This window comes from Erpetoichthys calabaricus, chromosome 2 (assembly GCF_900747795.2).
Source record: "Erpetoichthys calabaricus chromosome 2, fErpCal1.3, whole genome shotgun sequence".
Lineage (NCBI taxonomy): Eukaryota > Metazoa > Chordata > Cladistia > Polypteriformes > Polypteridae > Erpetoichthys > Erpetoichthys calabaricus.
In genome coordinates this window covers 295873211-295890680 of record NC_041395.2, presented here as the reverse complement: position 1 = coordinate 295890680, position 17470 = coordinate 295873211, and the positions used below count along the sequence as shown (strand labels likewise).

Here is a 17470-nt window from a genome sequence, read left to right as displayed (position 1 = left end):
AGCCCCCGTTCAAATCGCTCTATCCCTCGCCATATTTTGGAGCAGACCTTGCCTCTGCTTAGCTAGCGATACCTGTTTGTTTGTTTTTAGACTTTTAAAGTTTGTCCTGATTCACTACTATACAGGTGAAGCCGCGGGGGACAGCTAGTTTTATATAATTTTAGGGAGTCCAAGCCACTGTGCCTTCTAGCTGTCTCCGAGACCACTGTACCCCAAAGCCTTCTGTAGCCCTCAGTTGGTTATGTCTCTTAGATAGTTTTGAGGTTGAACTGCTTAAAGGGCAAAACTATTCCACTTGACAGTCTTATGCTGCCACCTACCGTATCATGTTGGTGTTGATCTCTCACCAGTCCTTACTGTTATGATGAAAGCATGGCCTCAGTTTTCCTAAACCTGCACTGTTTGCTGCTGTATATTGACCAGGAGGTGTTCAGACTCTCTGCCAATCCTCCATGCCTCATCACCCCTATTTCTGTATTGAAGGACTGGCATCCATGGAACTGGCAGGGTTTCTTCTAAGACTTCCTAATCTCTCTCCTTATCTTTTCTGTTATGCTTTGGATTATCCAGTACATGTGTAAAGCATACTGGATTATTACAGTCGGGTGGTGACTCTAGATTAAAGTCCATACTCATATGTTATGAGTCACATTGTGTTACATTATACAAACTGGCAAGGGGGTGAATGAGAATACCAACAACCAACTCTGTTGACTGCCAACATATCAGTTCTTTCTCAACAGAGAACTTTAAGGTTTCTTATTACCCCAGGATGTCATCTTATTGTTCACTTGGTGCTTCATAAAGTTTTTGGATCTCATGTAGGCAGCAATCTTATCCAGTGCTTCAAATCAACCAAGAAATTATTTTAGGCTTTTGAAATCTTTTAAGCAAGTTGGTTCAAACATAACCTGCTTATCCAAAAGCTCATACAGGATGAATTCAATAAATGTGAGCTTTTCTCTAGCCAAGCACTTCCTCTCTCCAAGAGAGCTGGAAAATTGCTTCAAAATGTTTGGGAAGGTTTCTAGACATCCGGTCTCCTTTATCATATTTGGGATTATAGCACAGAATCACAAAACCTTTGTGAAAATCTATTAGTTGGTTATCTAACTGGCCTACTCTGATGCTTTTATCTTCGGTTCTACCACACATGTTATGTTTGTGAACTGTGTGCTGCAAATTAGCATTGGTCTGAATAACCTTCAGATATATAAGATAAGGAAGAGTAGGAAAATCCAGCCCAAGTTTGTCCTTTTCATTGAACCAGCAGCTTTTGTCGGTGGGTTGTGAACCGGGTGAAGCCAAGGACCCACCATAGCATCCACATCTCCATGATGTGGAATGTTTGCTCATGCTTGGTGGAAGCTGGCCATGTAAACAGGGTTGAATGCTGGCCAGCTGGCCTGGCCTGGTTTGACCATGTCATGAATGAAGACATCCACAACATCATGGAAACAGTGCCGATCAATTAGAAGATGCATGGATCACGATTTCAATGATATGTCACATATTTGTGAGCAACAACTGGGTAACCAGGACAGCCATAGGATTAAGTTCCTGTGGCAAATGGCTGCATGGAAGACCAAAGACGTGATGGCTCAACTGAACCAAGGAGGACATGAGACAAGGTGACATCACCCCTGAAGATGTCCGGAATGGAATGGAAATGGTGAACAACCTGTTTAACAACTGACTCTGCAAAAATGCAGGAGGAAAGCTTGGAGGAAGCTTGTTTCTATTGTCACACACGAGCACATGGGAGGCAGCTAAAGGGCTTGAAGGAAGGTAATTCCACGCCAGACCAGGGGGTGGCAAGGTGCACTAATTCTTTCACTCTTGCCACTTCAAACCCATTACGGGAAATTCTGCCTGGCCTCCATGAAATCCCTTCTGGTCACAAGCCCGGTGACATCACTTCCAGTCCAGACGAGGCCACTTTTGGTCCTGAGCCCAAGGATGTTACTTCCGGTCACAAGCCCGATGATGTAACTTCCAGTTCCGGTCATAATTACCTCAATTCCTCTGCCGCACTTTGAAAACCCACCATCTCAACCTCACCAGTCAGTTCTGTTTTGGACTCCGATCTGTACATACTTTTACACAAAATCAATCATTTTGCAGCAGGGATCAATTATACAGGAGGCTGCCCCAAACCTTCTTTGGCTCTCTTGTTTCATCTTTTGACACTCTATACTTCAGGAGAAGCCACATGGGCTGAGCCAACCCTCGAATGTCCCAATAGCCTAGAAAATCGCCATTCCTTCCTTGACTGTTAGCACCAGCAGAAAAAAAAATGGTAATAAGTAAACAGTAAAACAGCAATGATCACAAATACAAAAAAAGAAACAAATGACCCTCCACACATCTGCCTTTTATATTTTCATAGAGCAGTAATATCAGAAGTACTTGTACCATTTAGAAATAGTTTGCCATTCAACATTAACAATAGCATATAATCGACTCTGTATACTGTATATATATAAAATTCTAAGCCTAAAAGTGCAACAATGACGTTTTTAATGTCATGTTTTTGTCATGCTTTAAAATAGGCTTATTTTAAAACCTACATATATGTTTGGTATCATTCTTTTCAGAATTTATCAAACTTTAATGTGATGTTGTTAGATTTTCAGAGTTTTATTCCATTTTTAAATTATAAACTAAAAAAATATCAAGAACTCACGTCTCGCGAGATGGGACTTTGTGCCAAAAGATTTAACCATGCCCAGGGCCAGAAATAAAAGACAAAGAGTAAGACAGCTGCTGTACAGGCTTTTAAATGTTCAAAGCACCGTGTCAAGATGCAGATCACGTGACACTGCAGCAGCAGCAAGCCTGCAGCTGATCGAGCAAAGAGGAGGTAAAAAAAAAACTGTATTTGTTTCCCATTATATCACCGTTTAAGAGGGGGTTTTCACAACACAAGTGGCTGGAGAGCGAAGCGAGCAGGGGGGAACCCCCTAGTTAATACATAAAGAGAAAGTGTACTTGAACAAGAAAGCAAACAGAGTGTTCCTGTAATATTCACAAGCTCAGAACATTTACACTGTCTGATTTGTTCTTTGCCTATTAACAAAACAATAAAAACACAGAAAGCCCTTGAACATGCTGGTTACTGTATATATTTAAAATAATGTAAAATTATCAAGTATCCCAAAATAACAGACAGTGTGTTCTCAATGACATATTAACAGTAACAATAAAAGTGTTAAGTTAAATATTTAAACTACTACAATATACAGAAGATATGATGAACTCACCTTGTATATTGGTGCAAGTGTAAAGGAAATCAAGCACTGCAAAATACATACATACTGTCACAAACTTGGGGAAGCTCCAGAAGGCTTGGGCTGTTGGCCTCCCACTGCCTCATGCATCCACTTTCCTGGCAAGCAAAATGCAACATTTTAATAATGATGTGATTCCAATCTACTGCTAAAGAACAACATCCTGGAAGACATGAGACAAGGATGACTTAGTAGTCTTTTCAAATGTAACCAACAGGAGAGTTACTGTTCCTTATCTATTGATCATCTCCTACTGCATGTTATGTACTACAATATGTAATGGTCTTAGTGATCACGGGATCAAAAGGGCAAAGCAATTTCAAGTTTTTCTACTGTATTAAAATAACACAACATAAGGAAATTTTGCTAACAAACTACTTAGTAACTACTATGTATCTCATTCTATGTAGCTCTATTGATAAGAAAGTAAAGACACTGTCAAAATTTCCTTGCAAACATTATGTTATCAATTAAAATTTTGGATTTTTTTACATTAAGTTTTGCAGAATACAGCCATTTCGGTTGGGTGCATCACGAGGAGCCAGCACAGGGTCACAAGGCCATGGAAAAAAAAGCAGTTTCTGTGGCTGGCTAACTCACACTTTATCTCCCATCTCCAACTGTATCTGTGTGCTGTTCATACAATAATAAACATAATAATCACATGATATCATATTTCTAATTGTACTTGTTTCACCAATGGCAAAACTAAGTCAACTAAGACAAAAATACAGTAGGTAAAACTGGGCCCCGTGGCCACAAAGGTTGAGAACCACTGCTATGCCGTATAATGTAATGAGCAAATCCACAATCTGTACCTCTTGCAAACTTGGAAAATGAAATGCCTTGCACTCTGTGCTTCATAAGCTCCAGCTTTCGCATGTGACTCTGCCCTGGATATGCAGGTTAAGAAAATGGAAGGAGTAGATGGAGAACAAATGTAGTAGAGGACTTGTTACTTTACTACATTATTCAATTAATTTGATAAAAAATCAATGAATACAATGAAACTGGAAAAAGAGTGCTCATCATTTGTGTTAATGGGGAAAAGATAATCACATTATAGCATCCATTAATATCTTACTTTGTTCAAATTCCTTTTTTAATACTTTACAGAATTTTATAAGGCTATTTTAGGGAAAATAAAATGCAAAAGTTTTCTAGATTAATTCTTGCGGTTTAAAGGCATCATTAGTGTTAAGGCCGAGATATTGATGTTGGTTTCTACTGGGAAATATTCTCTCAGATTAGCTTACTCTGAGACTTTAAACATGTTTTGCAGTCAGATTGATCTGCTTGAGCAGGAAAAAAAATATATATCAACATCATGAAATGATTCATTTTTTATGAGGTGAATTTTATCTTTCACAAGTCTTTTACAGCCCTAAATCATTGAGTATGTGTCTAAACTTTATGGCTGCAATGTAAATGTCTGATGGGTTTGTGGTAGGCAGGCAGTGTAGTGAAGTGGTGAAGGTTTTGGACTTCAAACCGTGAGGTTCTGAGCTCAAATGCCACTAACAACATTGTGTGACCATGAGCAAGTCACATCACACATCTATGCTCCAACTATAAAAAAACAAAAGAAATGTAATCAATTGTATCTCAAATGGTGTAAGTCGCCCTGGATAACATCAGCCAAATAATAATAATACTACTTACACACTTCACAGTGTACTACTTACACTATTGACAGTTTGAGTCACAAAGTGTGCAAGTCTCTTAATTAACGTCACCATTGGTGTTGTTAACTTTCTCCATTTCTCTTTTTCCAGGGCCCTCTGCTTGATGTTACATTACAAGATTCTTCTGTTAATGCCACTTAATAATTCTGTTGGCAAACAGTTTTTTTATTTGAATTTAGTGTTCTCCTTATTAATCCCCCCACCAGACGTTCTCTTTATACAATGTTTCCAAATCCTGACATTTTTCACTATAGAATGATATTCAGCTTTTTACATTCCATGTGAAATCTCAATTTCTTTTATTTTTCTTAACAGTTCAGTCCCTCAATTTTCTTAAATATTTACATTTCTAATGCCTCTATTCTGTATTTTTCTTTTTTGTTTCTCAATAATAGTTACTTAAATGCGTGTGAACGATGTAATGCGTTGTGTCTCTGTGCCAAGATTAAAGTAGGATTTTCATTTGAAGTCACACATATGTTGAGAATGAATGCTGAGAGAGAAGCTCAATTGACATTTATGGCTGAACTCATAAAAATGTATGTTTCATTTACACTACCCAGTGTTGTAAATGTGCATGACTAAAATGGCCTAGCTCCTAAAGAGCAAACATTAATTTTTGAGCTAGAAAAAAAAAATAGAAAAGTCTAAACAGACTACAACAACAAAATAATCAATCAGGAGCAAAAAACAGAAAGTGCTTAGAAACAAGATAGAAATATTTTGTGCAAAATACTGTGCAACTTTTTTGATTTGGTTTCTTTTAAAAAATTCCTGGGCTTTATCTTTCTTTAAATTTTCATTTTGCTTCTTAAGGTTTTGACCTACGCTGATTATGATTCATCCATCCATCCATTATCCAACCCGCTATATCGTAACTACAGGGTCACGGGGGTCTGCTGGAGCCAATCCCAGCCAACACAGGGCACAAGGCAAGAAACAAACCCCAGGCAGGGCGCCAGCCCCCCGCATGATTATGATTCTTCACTTTAAAAATTATTTAAAACACATTTAATGACAATCATTTACTTTTACTTTTTTGATTAGATTTATATGGGTTGTGAAAGAAATAGCCGGACACACAACAAAGGTTTGGGGCAGACGCCCATATAGTTTCTCTGGCTGCAAAAGGCTTAAATTTGCATACAATGTGTACAGATTAGGAGTCCAAAACAGAACTGTTTAAGTATGGAGGATGAGGGTTTTTTATAGGTGATTCACAGGAAGTGACGTCCTCGGGGCCGGGACTGGAGGGATTTCTCGTGGTTGGTTTGTGGAGAGAAAAGAGAGCGGCTTAGTGCACCCCACCCCATCCTCGCATGGAATTGGTGTTTCTTGGTCCCTTTGGTTGACTCCCAAGCGCACGTGTGTGACAGGGTTTTCTCATTTTTTTGGTTTCTGTTATTACAGAGTTGCTATGGTAATCGGGTCAGAGGTTGTGGTTTGTTACATCAACAGCTTGATGATATAAAATGTCATTTGTCTTTCCAGGTTATCTGAGATTTGGATAAAAATACTTTTCATCATGTGTTATGATTTTCTTTTTATTCTTTTGACATGGCTTACAGATTTCTTGCTTAACTTTCTCGACTGTGCTTTTTGTTTTCTAATTTAGGCCTTGACCAAAGAATTGACTTTTTTGGTTATGAGCGCCACTCAGTTTCTGACTTATGTTTCATCTCCTCATCCTTAAAAATCTGCCTGCCTTTTTCTTAAAACATTGTGTGCCAGAAAGCCATATTCTAAATTTTTAATGTAGCCCAAACAGCCAGTTAATGGCAGGTTACTGTTTTAAATCTAGGCTTTCCAAGAGATAGAAAAAAGGAAATAGTATGCCATACTTTTTAAAACATGTATATTCCAGCAGTACAGTAACCTGCTCTCACTTCTGTTTGGAAATATTGCTGATATATGTTTTAAGAGAAATTATGTATTTATAAGTAAAACATATCAAGCAGTCCCGGCAGCAGTAATAACCTACTCATTTACATGACAGCGGTAAAATCTTAACTTTATAATATGTTGTTTTGAATTGAATTCCTGTCCTGTCTTTAAAGTTTAAAAATGAATAGCTCCTGTGAGTTACAAGATCAGCATGTAATGTACATACTATTTACAATCAACACTGATGATGTAAGAGTAGAAAACATAATCCCACAAACCGATCACAAGAGGGACCAAATCACAGAGGACTTATGAGAGACCCATGACTTCCACTAGCACAAAAGGTATAGTAAAATTAGACAATAAATAAATTAATAAATATATCAATATGTGAAAGCCATTGAGACAAGAACATCTCACATTGGTCCAAGTGCCTGTAATGAAATAAGCAGTAGTGATGGTTAAGAGGAAAAGTTCTTTACATGCACAGTAGAGTTCATCCTCACTGACTGCATTACTTCCCGGTGCAGCACCTGCTCTGCTCAGGACCACAACGCATTAAAGTGGGTGGTGAAGAATATGACTTATACACAGCTTTCTTATAATTGGGACATTATGAAGACAAGCGTAGAGATGAGGATAACTTTACAGCAGTACGCAACCTGGCAGGGTACCCTCTTTTGACCATTCATCTGTACTGTCAGGTGTTCGACTGGGGACCAGTGCTAAATGTTTAATATTGCCACAAACTGCAAATAGGTAATATCCTTTTCCTGCCTCAGAGAGATTTCTGGGAAGCATAGTATTTTCCAGAGTCTCACTGGGAACATGAGTGACCGGAAAGTTCTTTCCTGGAGCTGGAGTTATGCCAGATGCACTCCTGGTATTGACTTCAAAAGCCTACTGCCAATGGTGACCAAAAAATAAAAACAAATACGAATGGACCAGGAGATGACAAATAGTCAAAAAACTATCAAAGCTGAAGCCAAAAAGGGAGAGAATCAAAATGCCAAAGCCCAATGCACAAACATGAATCTTAGTCACAAAACATGCAAATTCCAACTTCCTAGACTGATTTGATAACCAGTTAAAATCACAAAAACTTTTCTCACTAAATACCCGATTATGGATTTCAGGACTAGCACACCACCATCTTAAATAGTCTCCAGGGGCCTCATGTATAAGCTGTGCATACGCACAAAAATGTTGTGTACTCCCGTTTCCACGCTCACATCACAATGTATAAAACCTAAATTTGCAATAAAACCATGCACATTTTCACGGTAGCTCAAACCCTGGCGTACGCAAGTTCTCCGCTCGGTTAAAGATGGCGGATTTAAAGGCCAAGACAAGAAGTGACGTCATCGGGACTGGAACCGAAAGTGGTGTTATCTGGACCGGAAGTGATGTCATCGTGTATGCCAGAACCGGAAGTGACGTCATCTTAGGCGCTGGGAAACCATAAGTGACGCCATCATAGGCGCCGGAACCGAAAGTGACGGCACCATTGGTGCCAGAAACATTCGGGATTTCCCATGTATGGTCTGCAGAGGATTGAGAGAGAAAGTCAGTACACCTTGCCAACCCTGGTCTTATCACAAAACTATATCAAATATTCCTCTAAACCTCCACTTCTAGCAAAACGCGGATTTAAAAAAAAAAACAAACACTGTACATCTTACAAAATTTTCCAAATCAGAGTTGACTCTCATGATCTGACCAAATATTACACCAGAAGGCAAGGGTGTATCAGTTGTAATAAACCCAAAAGAGAAAAACCTTGACTAATTTAAGCACTAGGTTTACAAAGCATAAAAGGTAATACATATTCTTTTATATCCTTTATATTACATTTTGAATAAAAATGTTTTATAAACTCAATGATTTCTAAAAGAAAATGGAATCCTAAGACTTTTCCACTAATTGGATGGGAACACACAACTTATTATTGGGAAATATTTCTGAAATATTTTGATTCAAATTAGTTTTTACCACTAAATATATTCTTTTAATTCTCAAAAACAAAAGCAGCTAAAAAAAATTTCTGGTGGCAGAATACAGTATATTCCAATTCACAGGAGATTTCATCAAAATTGTCAAGAAAAAGCATTTGCCTTTCTATGTTTATGCCCAGCACAATATAGAAAATTTAACCAGCTGAAGAATAATGCCCATCTATCCTAAATTCAGGCATTTATCAGACTTTACAGTAAGTAGACCAAGCTGTTATGGTCTGTAAAAAATGATACAGGGGTGTTCAACTTCCTCCAGTCAATGGCACAATCCTTCCACAGCCAGCTTGATTTCACTGCTCATGTCATCATTTTGTTCAGTTCTTAGTTTTTTTTGGAAAATTAGTAGATGGATGAAGATTTTCAGAGTCAGGGAAACACTACAAAAAACTGCACCTACTCCAATACTGGAAGTAACTACTGCAACTTCGAAATGCAGTGAAATATCAGGGTGATACAAAAGAAAATCGGGAGTGGTCTCCTCTAGACTTTCTCATATATTTGTATATGGGGATGGATATTTGAGGAGTAAACCACATGACAATGATTATATTTTTATATTATGTGATTAAAGGACCATTAACAACAAATCAAATCAAATGAATAATATATTGAACAATTATTATAAAAGTAAAGTTGAATAAATTGGACTCTGCAGCTGCATGAATAAATGGTAAAGTACCACTTCTGGTTAATGGAAATAGGCCAAAGTTGATAGGTATCGACATTTTGTTCCTAATACTTGTATGCAAAATTTGATTGACCTAAATGAAAGCATACTCAAGTTATCGTGTTTACACACACACACGCACACACACAAACACTGACAGAAACACAGACATAATTGATTCATGAAGGTCTAAAATGTCGAGATTCATCAAAATTTCGAAATGGAAGTTTTGGAGGATTACAATACTTTCCCTGTACTTCATATACAAGAAAGTCAGGGAGGTCTAAAACGTTGAGATTCATCAAAATCTCAACATCCAATCTTTGGATAATTACAATATTTTCCCTATACTTCGTATACGAGAAATTAAAAACGGACAGTAGTGAATAATTTTGGAAGGAGTGAATAATTCTTTAAACATGTAAAATATGTTTGATGCTTACTACATTTACAAGATTTTTTTTTCTTTTAAGTGATAGGCAAGATTACGGAGCTGAAGTTCTAGACAAATTCCAAATAATAATTTAGAAAACCAAAAATGCATTGAACCTGCATATGGTCCTCTGGCACTTTCCAATTTAAAATTTAAACAACTTTGGTTTGATTCATCTTGAGGGCTTAATAAAATTCATATTTCTCCATTTAAAGAATAAATTAATTTTACATAATCACTTTAAAACAGTGTTTCTTAGACTTAGACTTCAGAGTTAAAAGTCACAGTGAGAGTGGAAGTGGTGACAAACTGTATGTAACCCTTTTTCATTGAATACAATGGTGACTAACAACCCTGTGTGACCCAAAAAGTGGCAACCTATAGTTTAAGAACATGCAGAAGGTGTTCCCTATTTTAGGAAAGTATTAGCTATGTCACTGATATATGTTAATACAAATTAACCTAAGACATAAGAAATAATAACATTTTCAAATAATAATACAAAGTAATTTTATAAGCTGAAAGCAAAGCACTATCTCTGGAATAATTTCAGGGCATGAATGTCATAATAAGATAACCAACCAATATACTAAAGAAAGCCCCAGCAACATGCTAAATAAGAAACTCTTGAGCCTCGATGACAGGAATTCTTTATATTTGTAGTTTCTCTTAACATTAACCTTAACAGCCGGGGTGAAAGAGAAACTCTGTTACAAGGACCTCTGTGAATGGATTTTAGCTGAGAAACATTACTAGAGACAGGCAACTTAAGTCACATGGTTTGACTTAATACTGTACTGACAATACTGTATTTAAAAAAAAAAGACTGAACTTGATTTAGACAATGTAATTATGTTGTTGGACTTAAGTGCAGCATTTGACACCATCGACCATTCTATTTTACTACACAGGCTAGAAAATGATGTTGGGCTTACAGGCACCTTTCTCGCTTGGTTTAGTTCTTACTTATCAAATCGATTCCAATATGTACAGAAATGTGCTGACAGTACTCCATCATTATACTTAGAAGTTCAATATGGTGTCCCGCAGGGCTCAGTACTGGGACCTTTACTGTTTTCACTTTACATGCTTCCACTGGGATCTATCATTAGGAAACATAATGTTCATTTTCACTCGTATGCAGATGACACCCAGTTATACCTTTCATTTAAATCAGATGAAGTTTCTCCGATGTTGTCTTTAATTAATTGTGTTAACGAATTAAAGGAGTGGATGAATGAGAACTACTTGTCTTTAAATACAGATAAAACAGAGATGTTAATTGTTGGAGGGAATGACGCTGATCATAACAATATTTTGTCATCATTTAACTCAGTTGGAATCCCAATTAATTTTACTGAATCAGCCCGCAATCTAGGAGTTATCTTTGACTCTAGCATGTCATTTAAAGCACATATTACAAAGTTGTCCAAAACATGTTTCTTCCATCTTAAAAATGTTAGGAAATTAAGGCACTTTCTAAATAAATAGGATTCTGAGAAACTAATTCATGCATTTATCTCTAGTAGGATTGACTACTGCAATGCAGTGTTCACTGGATGTTCAAACTGTTCTTTATACAGCCTCCAGTTAATACAAAATGCAGCTGCAAGAATTATTACAAGAACAAGAAAATACTGTGGACGAAAAAGGCACACTAAAAAGCAGACAGATAATATTTTCTCAATTCTCTTTATTTATTCATTCGGAGTCGCAGTAAGTAGAGATTCAAAAGAGCATAACTTATTGCCGCAAAGCTCAATTGAACCCTGATCAAAAGCCAGGAGGGGTTTTTTATACTTCAGCATCTCATGATTAATAAGACAGAAAGAATATCCTTATCAAAACAGTAAAGTTAAACAATATGTCTGTTGAGCTAAGCATTATCTGTGTTTTGGAAGCTAAGCACAGGAGAGACGCCTTTGCATAAACTACATGTACTTTCTGCAGCCTTGTGACCTTGTCCCTGAAACATTCACTCTGAGAAAGGGAAAACAAGAAACAGCTTACATTTTATTCATGTGGACACTATTTCTCCTGAACCCTGGAATAACATATTTTTGTTAGTTCATAAGCCAAAGTGTCTCTCACTGGCAAGTTACAAAATAGTTATTATAAAAATTCTAATTTACTAAACACACAAAATACATGGTGCTGAGGAGAACATTCTTCTTCTACAATACGAACACATAACTCCAGTTCTTAAATCTTTACACTGGCTCCTGGCTAAGCTTAGGGCAGATTTCAAAATCCTTCTTTTAACATATAAAGCATTAAATGGCCGAAGTCCAGCTTACTTGTCTGAACTTATCATGACTTACAAACCAGAGCGCACATTAAGATCTCAAGATGCTGGTCTGCTTATGGTTCCAAGGATTAATAAAATAACAATGGGAGGTCGAGCTTTTAGTTACAGGGCCCCTAAACTGTGGAATGGTCTGCCTGCTACTATAAGAGATGCCCCTTCGGTCTCAGCTTTTAAATCTCGACTGAAGACTCACTACTTCAGTTTAGCATATCCTGACTAGAGCTGCTGATTAACTATACATACTGCATCTTTGTTGTTAGTCATTAGCACTAAAACATAAGTAACATGATAGTTAGAATTGGATACTAATCCTCACCTATTCTGTTTCTCTTCTCAGTACTCAAATGTGGCACTTGGTGCCATGGCCCACCTGCCAAGTTGTTTTGCCTGCCTAAGGTAAAGTCATCCCTGATGGAGGATCACAGGAATCGTGAGAAAGAGGGGTCCTTTCTTCGGATTGGCTGGCCCAACACTGTTTCAGCCGTGGAATGGCCAAATGGAGGAGGCAGCTTCATGGATGAGGTCTCCAGGAGTCTAAAATTATCTAAATCTTATTATGTGATATCATCTACTGTTAAATTCTGCTCCGTACTTCTAAAAAATTTTTTTATTTTTTTATTGAGGATTTGTTGTGTTCTGTGTATTGTATTGTATTGACCCCCTTCTTTTGACACCCACTGCATGCCCAACCTACCTGGAAAGGGGTCTCTCTTTGAACTGCCTTTCCCAAGGTTTCTTCCATTTTTTTCCCTACAAGGTTTTTTTGGGAGTTTTTCCTTGTCTTCTTAGAGAGTCAAGTCTGGGGGGCTGTCAAGAGGCAGGGCCTGTTAAAGCCCATTGCGGCATTTCCTGTGTGATTTTGGGCTATACAAAAATAAACTGTATTGTATTATTGTATTGTACTTGCTTACTGTTGATATGTGACTTGACTCTGACTTAAGATAAATAACTGACAAAGTCTCATAGCACCACACTTATTATTTATCAAATGGCATTCTTTTAATTTAGATTACATTAATATATTGTAAATGCTCCCTAGCTGGATAAGTCATCAGGAATAATCAGTGTGTTGTGGGGGCAAGAACAATGGAGGAATCAGCACTAGTGACTATTTTGGCTGTTCTCAATTTACTGTAGATTACACTGTAAAGTATAAAATTGGTGGTCTGCACTTTGTCATTTCAGCATTCATAAACAATAGTACACTATCTAGAGAGATGTCCCCAAACAATGATGTGATGTGATTGATGCGTCACTGTTACAACTAAAGTACCACTTCATATGTAAAACCCTTTGCCTGTTTCCTTGGCTGCATGCCAACTCCACTGACCCTATTTCACGCTGCCCCTTCTAACACCATCCCACAATCGCCTGAACTGATTTGAGTCACAAAGTGGATTCAAAATCCACTTGATTTCCCATGTACGTGAACTGCCAATCCAATTGAGGATCTCTGCCACAACAAAGTCACACAAATGAATGAATACACAAGCTAAACAAGAAAGTCTCAGGAAGCATTCTGGATTGGATTGAGTTACAGAGTCAGAGAAAATGAGAGGAGATGCTGTTGCCTCTGAAACCAAGTGTATGGTGGCGTCAGTGTGCAGGCAATGGACGTAGTAGATAAAAGATCATTGGAGCTGCATGTAAGGAGCTGTGGAAGATTGGAGTGGCTTTCAGCATTAGCAATGATAAAATGTCAGCCAAATAATGCCATAAACGTCATACAAAATGAAGATACATGACTATATTATTTTATCAGACAGGGCATTATTAAAATATTTTGCAACATTCAGCAAAATAGGCAACACTGAAAGCAGAAAAACAAGTGAATATTCATTTACCAAATTGCAAACTGCACAGCTAATAGAAGTCAACACTCAATACCTTCATAATTTTAGTCATAGAATGTAGAATATAATTCTTCACTCTGATGTGCTCCTTAAATGTTTACTTTCCTGTTTTAGTTCATTAGGCAAAATCAACATGGTTCATGATAATATTGATAACTATTCTAAGGCAACATGGATGTACAAATTCAAACTGCCTTTAAATTGTGTCATGAAAAATTCAAACAATGGTGCCTTTAAAATTGAGTTATATTCTTCAAGTCCCAAGGTGGAATGGAAAAGTTTGGGCTGCTGCACAAACGCAGATTTACACCCAACCACTCAGGGATCGAATCAGCCTGGAAACTAACTAGCAGTGCCAGGCACAAAGAAAAATTCTCAAATGCCTAAAAATATTTTTTTTAGAAATTGTATTGAACTTATCATGTAAATTAAAATATATATATAAATATTATGATTACTAAAGTGGATTAACTAATAAGTATTTTAACAATTCATTCAATTATTGATGTTTACAAAACAATGTTGTTTACTGGGAATTGGGGGTAATGCTCCACTTGACATTAAATATTTTACTTACCCCACATAGTCAGTAAAGATGGATTAGAAACATCTTTAATCGCATGTTTTCATGCAGATTGAGAGAAAAGCTTTATGATATAATAGACCCCAATGGTGTCTCTTGCTGTACAATGGAAAACGATGTGAAAGACATCCACAAGAAAAAGAAAGGAATTGTTTCTTTACTCATGTCACCTGATCCACATGCCCATTTCCTGTCAATATACAAAATGTACATAACAAATACATCTTTTACTAAAATATTATTAACAGTGACTTCTGGAAAAAACAGCACACATCATAAATTGAAAAAAACATTTCCCATAATACCGTGCTTTTGAATTGAAGACAGGAATCTTAACTAATGAATGAGGGGGAGGGGTGGATGTTCAGTTCAAGAGTTTGAGATTTTTTTCATGGACCGTAAGAATTTTTTCATGGACACTTTTGGTAGTCTTTGCTCTTTTCTAGTGTTAGTCACCATTGGTTCCAGTCTATCAGCAAGTCTGTTATATTTGAAAACATTAAAATTTTTCTCAAACATCACTACAAACAACAAGGTGTAAGTAACATATTAAAAACTAGCCGCTCCCCGTGGCTCCGTCCATTCAGTAGCGAAACAGGACAAACTTTAAAAATCAATAAACAAAAAGGTATCGCTAGCTAAGCAGAGGCAAGTTGTGCTCCAAAACACAGAGGTAGACCGAACCCCACTCCTGACGTCATGCTTCCGGCACGCAGCCTCTGTCCTGGATTCGTGAGAATATATCACTCCTGCAAGAGAACTATGATTCTTAGCATGATGAGAGAAGTCGCAAAATCAACCGGAATGTTCCAGCAAATTCGAGAAAAAAAAACAATTTAAATTCGTTAAGTAGTTCTCTCATGAAAGCGGACAGATATACAGACAGACATACCTTGGATGTTATATATCGAGATATGTAATTTTTGAGTGGAATATTTCTTTAATGTTGACACGCCAGTGAGTGGTTATATCTGCTTTTATTATATAAAATATAAATATTACACAATATTAACTTTTTATATTTAATTTCTGCTTTAATAATTCCTCCTTGTCTTTAATTTTTTCCTTTCTGGATTCTTGATGTTATACTCTGACACTTCTAGGACCTTTCTTCATACACAGTATGTAGAGGTTCATGAATAACTTTATCACATTTTTGTACTATAGAATGCCTGGCTGGTGTAGAGCAGACCTTTTTAGCCTTGGAACCCTTACAGGTTTATTTTACTTTTAGTTAAATTTTATTTTTCTTTCTTCCCTGGCCATTTGACCAAAGCATTTATTATCAAATTGGGTATTGACTTTAACTATACTAATTAATTCATTTTTCGCTGCTTATCCGAACTGGGTTGTGGGGGCAACAGTCTTAGTAGTGAGGCCTGTATGTCCTTTTTCCGAGCCACACGCCAACTTATACTGTGAGATCCCAAGGCGATCCCTGGCCATCTGGGCAATATAATCCTCCGATTGAGCCTTAGGTCTTCCCCTGGGATCTCCTCCTAGCTGGTTGTGCCTGTAAAACCTCCATATTATCCATATAAGATGCCCTAACTACTTCATTTGGTTCCTCTCGATGTGGAAGGTCAGCGGCCCTACTCCAAGCTTTTCCCGGATGTCTGCACTTGCCCAGCTATACTATGGAGAAGGCTCATTTTGGCCATTTGTACCCGTGATCTCATTTTTTGGTCACTAGTCAAAGCTCATGGCCAAAGGTGAGAGTAGGGTCATAGATCAATTAGTAAATTGAGAGTTTCACTTTCTGATTCAGCAACTTCTTCATCACTACAGATTGGTATAGCAACCACATAACTGTGCTCGCTGCCCAAACCTATCCTTTTTCTCCTCTCTCTTGAACCTTGACCCCGAGGTACTTAAACTCCTCCTCTCTCTCCACTTGGAGAGAACAGTCAACCTATTTCCTACTGAGGACCATGGCCTCAGATTTGGAGGTGCAAAACCACACTCACAGCAGTCCCGGGTTCCAGCAGGAATTTTATTTTATTGGAAATACCTTACACAGGCATAAGGATTTGCATCCTGGGTTTTCCCTGCATTAATTTTGCATGCTCTTCCCGTTTCTATGTTGGTTTTCCTCTCACTGTCCAAAGACATGGAGATTAGGTGAATTGATGACACTAAATTGGCCCTAGTGTGAGTTTGGTGTGTTAGGGTGTGTGTGTTTGACCTGTGATAGGCTGGTGTCCTGTCCAGGGTTTGTTCCTTGCACCCTATGCTATCGGGGTAGGCACCAGCCACCCAGTCTGGATTAAGCAGAGTAGAGTGGTAAATGATAAGACAGAGCAGGTCCCAAAATAGTTGGGGTGATGACTCTCCAAACCATCCATCCATTCATCCATTATCCAACCCACAATATCCTAACTACAGGGTCATGAGGGTCTGCTGGAGCCAATCCCAGCCAAAACAGGGCGCAAGGCAGGAAACAAACCCCAGGCAGGGTGCCAGCCCACCGCAGTGTCCAAACCCTGTTTAATTCAAACGAAAAGAAAAAGGCACAATTGGCACTACAATAAAAAAAATCAGCTAATCGCCTCTTATTGCCCTTGCTTTCCTAGGAAGGGCTGGTCTGATGTTGTCCCTAACAGTCAGGCTGTCAGGTTCAAATGAGACGTTACCTTCTGGGGATGTCTCCCTTGTATATTGGCTGGGCCGGGGCTTCTCTGGCTCCATTGCCTTCAGTGAGTGGTTCTTCAGTGCTTTGAGGGAAAAATTAGACAATACCGTTAGCAACAGC

General features: G+C 37.8%; 1 pseudogene; it reads right to left on the bottom strand.

Annotated features, from left to right (window-relative positions):
* Positions 1–749: 749 nt before the first annotated feature.
* On the bottom strand, positions 750–16830 carry LOC114645612 (glutathione S-transferase Mu 1-like; annotated as a pseudogene).
* Between the last annotated feature and the right edge of the window lie 640 nt (positions 16831–17470).